The 6,538-nt window shown below is 46.1% G+C and overlaps 1 pseudogene; it reads right to left on the bottom strand.

Moving 5' to 3' along the window:
• Nucleotides 1-2,812: 2,812 nt before the first annotated feature.
• On the bottom strand, nucleotides 2,813-5,522 carry LOC134747770 (uncharacterized; annotated as a pseudogene).
• Nucleotides 5,523-6,538: the final 1,016 nt, after the last annotated feature.

Genomic DNA, 6,538 nt, shown 5'->3' with positions numbered 1-6,538 from the left:
TTGTAAACTTGTATATGATGGAAATAAATAAATAAAGGGTCAGGTTAGATCATATAAGAGCATTTTCACTTAAAAGTGTACCATTTACTTTTTTCGAAAATCCATCAACTTTTGGGTTATTTCTACTCAGAATCACGAAGAATATCGATTTAAAAAGAAAAAAAAATATCCCCAAAAAAATTACAGTTTTGTAACGCATTTTCACATATATTTTGTATGGACCGTTGAAAACTGACACCCAATATTTGTATGAAAAACTGGGGACACTTTTTTCTTTGTCTCAATCAATAGTACTCGTGATTATGAGTCCAAACCCACAAGTTGTTGGTTTTTCGAAAAACTGTTTCACCTCTGAAGTTGCAAACCTTTCGTTTATTTACTACCGACCGACGCGGTTAAAGAAATCGGCTTATAAATTTTATTGAAGGCACGTCACGATCGCTCGATGCCAATTTTTAGCATAAAAGAGTACTTAACGCTTTTAAAATACCTCCAGAGATTGTCGGGGCGTAACCGCCGTCCGTTGAATTAAACGTCAAACGGCTTATGCCGGCCATATTTATATTTGGAGCGTGAAAACATGGCGGCATTGTGGCGATAATTTTAAAATGACGTCGCTTTGCCGTATAAAATATTTATTGGCAGAAGAGTGTATTTGACTGATTGAGCACGCTTCGATTTTGAGATTGCAGCATGCTAGCGATTGCCATTTTCTGTATAACTACAGCTTATTAGCTTTATTTTTTTTAACTATCTTTTTTATCTTTATTAGACGGGCGAGACGCTCTACTGAGTGACGCGTGGAGGTCGCTCCTTGATAAAATGAGTCAAGGAATTAACGTCGAAATAGCGTCACGTCACTTATTTTATCAAGGAAATTGACAGTTACAGCGGCGACAACAACGATGCCGCAACACTAATGCCACTGCAGTTGAAATCCGAACGTCACAGACGTGAAAGTTTATGACAATTTATGACCGTACAAACCAAAATAGGTAGCAAAGAGAAAAACAAACATCATGATTTGAGGTCAAACATTGATTTTGTTACACAGTGAACCTTATTCTAATATTCTCAACAATATGAGAAAAAAAAGGCAGAGGAAAAAGTGAATTTTAAGAGGATTATAAGATTGCAGGGTTTTTTTTTTCATTTTATGGAATAAAAACCAAGCTTTGGGAATAAAAAAGGCTTTCGGTTAATCTACATTGGTAATATTTTAATTAGATTGTTTTATTCGCTTTCTAGGATATTACATGGTTTAAAAAAATCCTATAAATTGTTGTAGAATAATTCACTCTTTTATTTTCTTCCTTCTTTTTATTATCTTCCTGAAACCCAGAGGCAGTTGTTTTGTTTTTGAATTTGGAACTTAGTTATTCAATAAAATAGATTGTGAAAAATTTATTGTTCAACAATAATACTGCTTAAAATGTCACCTGTAAACGTCGACATAATAAATAACAACAACCCTCAGCTAATAAAACATAATCCCAACATGCAGCGTTATGAAATTTTAATCACGTCCCCTGGTTCGTTGTAAACTTTTAAATTTTTTCATCGTCAACATTTTATTGTCGGCACATTGTTAGGGCTCAATTATGCGTGGCAGGGTCCCAGCGGCCCAGGGCTGTTCCCGACGTACGACGAGCTTTCGGCTCTTTAGGTCCAGATGGCAGTTTTCGATCGTTCGTTCGTGTAATTGCCTCTTTAATGCTCTTGCGAATAGGCCTTAGAGAGGTTTAGAAAACATTGAATTGAGTAGCTAGTTAATTAAATAACTGAAGTAGACAGGTATGTTCTATTAAATTGATTTGAGAGTTGAATCTTCTGTTAAGCAGAAGTCTTTTATTAAATTTAATATGAAAAATGCCCCATATGAAGAGGGGGCAAAATTTCAGTCTAGTTACTAGGTCAAGTGGGGTATCGTTTGAAAGAGCTTAAATTGTACATTTTAAAACAATTGTTGATTAATTTTTCGTGGTGAAAAAACATTGATTTATGAAGGAAAATGTAAAAAAATACCATCCCACTCCCCCTTATCTCCGAAGCTTACTAATTTTTTACATAACATTACTATTATCATAAATATTAAAGGAAAAATATAATCACGCCCTTATCTTGAAACCTTTTTGTAATTATCAAAAATCTTTTCCGAATTGAATTTTCAATTTTGCCACCTTTGCGACTGTTTATTATACTTGAAATTTGTATGAGAGTACAATTAAAACATCTTCTTATAAAAAAAAATTGTTGAAATCGGTTCACATGATAAAGAATTATCCCTGAAAAACCAACATACATACTACCTGTAGCGTCTGTCGTCGTCCGCTATCTGTCGAGAACTAGTCGTCAACTGGTCTTGTTGGCTGTCATGTCTAATTTTGAATTTAGATGTCGGTCGTTCCAATATTCCAAATAATATGTATGTTAGTCAGCCAGTCAGTCAGTCGGTCTATGTCAGGTCGCCACGGAGGTTAGAAGCCCCGACATCCCCACCTCCAGTATTGGACGTCTGCCAATACTCAAGGGCAGAGGGGCCTCCCACCACCGTGACTTAGTCGAGTCGGGCTGTGTCAAGTTAGGCCGTGTCAGGCCGTGTCAAGTCGTCAAGCCGTGTCAGACCATGTCAGGTCGTGTCAGGCCGTGTCAGGCCGGGTCTGACCTTGTCGAGTCAAGTCAGGCCATGTCAGGCCGTGTCAAGTCGTCAGGCCGGGTCAGACCACGTCAGGCCATGTCAGGCCGGGTCTGACCTTGTCGAGTCAAATAAAGTCAGGTTAAGTCGTCGCTTAAGTCAGTCAGGGCAGTCAGTTCAATCCTGCGTCGGTCTCACGTCAAGTCTACATAGTTTAGTCACCGGTCGCTGGTACAGTCCATGACCGGTTTGGACGTCTGCCACTCGGACCTGTCCGTCACGTCCTGGGTAAGTCTTCACTACTCTTCCTCGCGGCCACAGGTTGCGAGGTGACTGGCTGTCGGCTATGACGACTATGTCACCTTCAGCGAGGGGGGTTGAGGACTGGTACCACTTTTCGCGCCTTGTCAAGGTGGGTAAATACTCCTTCACCCAGCGCTTCCACAGTAAGTCAGCCAGCCTCTGAGACTCTCGCCACGACCGCCGCAGGAGGTCCCCGTCGTTGAAGGTTCCGGAAGTTGCAGTCATTCCTGTCCGGTCTGTCATCGGCATTAGGAAGTCATTAGGCGTAAGTGGTAAGTCGTCATTGTGATCTAGGGGGACGTAGGTAAGCGGCCTGCCGTTCACGATTGCTTCCGCCTCAGCCAGCAGAGTGGTGAGGGTGTCCTCCCTGGGGATCCTGGTATTGAGGGTGGCTTTCAGCGCAGTCTTCACGGCTCTTGACCATTCGCTCCCAGCAGCCTCCCATGTGCGGAGCTACAGGAGCAATAAATCTCCATTCTATCTGCCGAGGGCTACTGAAGCGGGTAAGCTCGTCTCGGTCGATGGCTCGTACGGCTTGCGTGAGTTCGCGGTCAGCTCCCCTGAAGGTGGTCGCATTGTCGCTCCATATTGTTTTCGGGCATCCACGTCTGGCGATAAAACGTCGCAGAGCCATTAGGGCGCTCGTCGTTGTCAGGTCGCTCGCGAGCTCTATGTGAATGGCTCTGACTGTCATGCAAGTGAACAGGGCACCGTAGCGTTTCTCTTGGCGGCGTCCAATCTTCACAGTCATCGGCCCGAAGTAATCGAGTCCAGTATGAGTGAAGGCACGGCCTGTTGGCGTGACTCTCATGTCCGGCAGCTGCCCCATTAGTGGGGGAGACGGCTTGACACGAGCATTCTTGCAGACCTGGCAGTCGTTCCAGGCGGTTTTCACAGCATTCCTCCCGCTGACTATCCACCACTTGCGTCTTAGGTTGAGGTGAGCTTCTTCTCGGTTCACGTGCGCTTGGTCAAGATGTTGCTGGCGGACCAGCAGTCGCGTAAACTCATCTTTCGGGTGCAAGATGATTGGGCGTTTGGCTTCTGCAGTCAGGCTTACCGCGGATTCGGTCCTACCACGGGCACGTAGGAGACCATCAGAGTCTAAATACGGGGTCAGCTGCCGAAGGCAGCTTTTGTTGCTCACCGTGTTAGACCGTCGTAGCGTGGAGATTTCTTCGGCAAAGGTTCTCTCTTGGGAGTCAACGGCACACAGTCGTTCAGCATTGTCGAGCTCCTGCGCAGTCAGTTCGCCGGCTTGTATAGAGCCTAGTTGCTGTTGTCTGGCGTTCCTCACGTACCTGAGAAGCCAGGCTACAGACCTCACGAATCTCCAATATTTGGAGAACCGTCTGATGTCTGGGAGAGCACGTCCGCAATGTCTGTTTATTAAGCACACGGCCTTGACCTCAACGTCGTCGGGGTCCAAAGATGCTTCAGTGTCAGGTTTGGGCCAGGTCTCTTCGGGCTGTTTCAGGAAGTCGGGTCCGTTCAGCCATCTCGAGCGATCGATGGCGTCTTCATCGCGCGTTGCGTCGTCGGCAGGGTTGAGGTCCGTCGGCACCCACCTCCAGTCACGGAAGTCTGTCAGCTCGGTGACTTCGGCAACGCGATGCGCGACGAAAGGCTTGAAACGCCCCGTGTCAGACTTCAGCCAGGCGACAACAGTCTTCGAGTCGGTCCAGAACGTCGTAGGTCCGTCAAATTTAATGTACTCCCTCAAAACGCGGGAGAGACGAGCACCCATGACAGCAGCTTGAAGTTCGAGTCGAGGGATGCTGAGGGTCTTGAGTGGAGCTATGCGTCCTCGGGACATCACAAAGGCTAGGTGCCATTTACCTTTAAGCAATGGCAGTCGTAGGTAAGCGACGGTCGAGAATGCTCGGGAGCTGGCGTCACAAAAGATATGAAGCTGTACCTGCTCTCCCATGGCGGAATCTTCAGTCATCAGCCATCTTGGGATCCTCGTACTCTTCGCTTGTTCGAGCTTGTTTAGCCAGGTCTTCCATCGGTCATAATGGCTAGACCCGATCTCGTCGTCCCAGCCAATGGCATCTCTCCAGACGTCCTGAAGGATCAGTCTTCCCTTGATGGTGGTCGGTAGGAGAAACCCTAAAGGGTCAAAGACGCTCATAATGAGGCGGAGCACTTCTCGCTTGCTTGGGCGCTTCGTTCCAGACTGAAGATCTTGGCTGACGCTGTGGAACTTCATGCTGAAAGCAAAGGTGTCTGCTTCAGGGTCCCAGTTAACGCCTAGGACTCGTTCGAGTTGCTCTTCTTTGTTGTCCGCCAAGAATTTCACTCCTCCAGGTGCAAGCTTATCTTCTGGCAGGTGTCGCAGTAGCTCCTTCGAATTTGACATAAGGTTTCGCATGTTGAAGCCTCCGGATGCATGTATCCGTAGTACGTCATCCACTATGTTGATCGCCTCGTCTATGGTTTCAATGGAGTGGATATAGTCATCGACGTAGTGGTGATTGATTATCGCGTCTACGGCTTTTGGATGAGAGTCTTCAAAGCGACGAGCATTTTGGTTTTTTACGTATTGAGCCGATGCCGGTGAACATATGGCGCCAAACGTCATGACGTTCATGACGTACTCACCATCGACCCATAGAAGTCGCTGTGCTTGTCTGTCCTCTTCCCTGATTAGCACCCTGTGGAACATCTCTTGAATGTCACCCACTACTGCCACCTTGTGGCAGCGGAAGGCGAGCAGTACCCCAGGGAGGGAAGTCAAAAAGTCAGGCCCGCTTAGAAGGTGGTCATTGAGCGATTTCCCCGACACCCTAGCGGCGCAATCGAGAACTATTCGCAGCTTGTCAGGTTTGTTAGGATTAAAAACCGCGAAGTGCGGTAAAAACCATGTCTTTCCTGTCCTGACAGCTACGTCTCTGTCATTCAATTTTGAAATATAACCTTTTTCAAGGTTTTCTTTAACCTTATCCGAATAACGTCTTGCGAACTCTGGCAGTCTAGACATTTTTTTCTTAATGCCGTCAAGACGTTTGAGCGCCAAATTGTAGCTGTCAGGCAGATCAGGTATGTCATCCTTCCAAAGAAGGCCCGTCTCCCACCTGTCACCTACTAATTTTGATGTATTTTCTAAAATGGTTAAGGCTTTTAAGTCGTTTTTCGATCGAGGAACGTCGGTATACGGTTTGACACCAAATCCCTCGGTCGAAAACGACTGTTTTATTGCATCATTGAGCTCCTCACAGGCGCATAAATGCAGGACTGCAACGTCATTAGGCAAAATGTTTGGACTTTTGCCATGCACTACGTGTCCCAGGCGAGTGAGGCACACGTAGAGTGAGTCACTGCAGTTACGCCCTGAGAAGAGCTCCCTAGTGACAATAAGGTCTACATTGTCAGTACCTAAAAGAAGTAACGGTCGTTCGTCAATGTCGTCAGTCGTCCCTAAGTCGTCGTAAAATCTTTTTATTAAATCATGGTTACGCCCTAGCCTACCTAAATCATGTTTATACATAGGCAAGGCTAAATGTTTAACAGTATCGACAAAAATATCGTAGGAGTCTTCAACCTTCACGCCGCGGACGTTGATGCTGACGCGTTGCGAGCCCTTGGCTGCAGCCTGCA

This window comes from Cydia strobilella, chromosome 1, assembly GCF_947568885.1.
Source record: "Cydia strobilella chromosome 1, ilCydStro3.1, whole genome shotgun sequence".
NCBI classification, from domain to species: domain Eukaryota; kingdom Metazoa; phylum Arthropoda; class Insecta; order Lepidoptera; family Tortricidae; genus Cydia; species Cydia strobilella.
The sequence above is the reverse complement of the archived record's forward strand: the minus strand, read 5'-3'. Positions and strand labels throughout refer to the sequence as shown.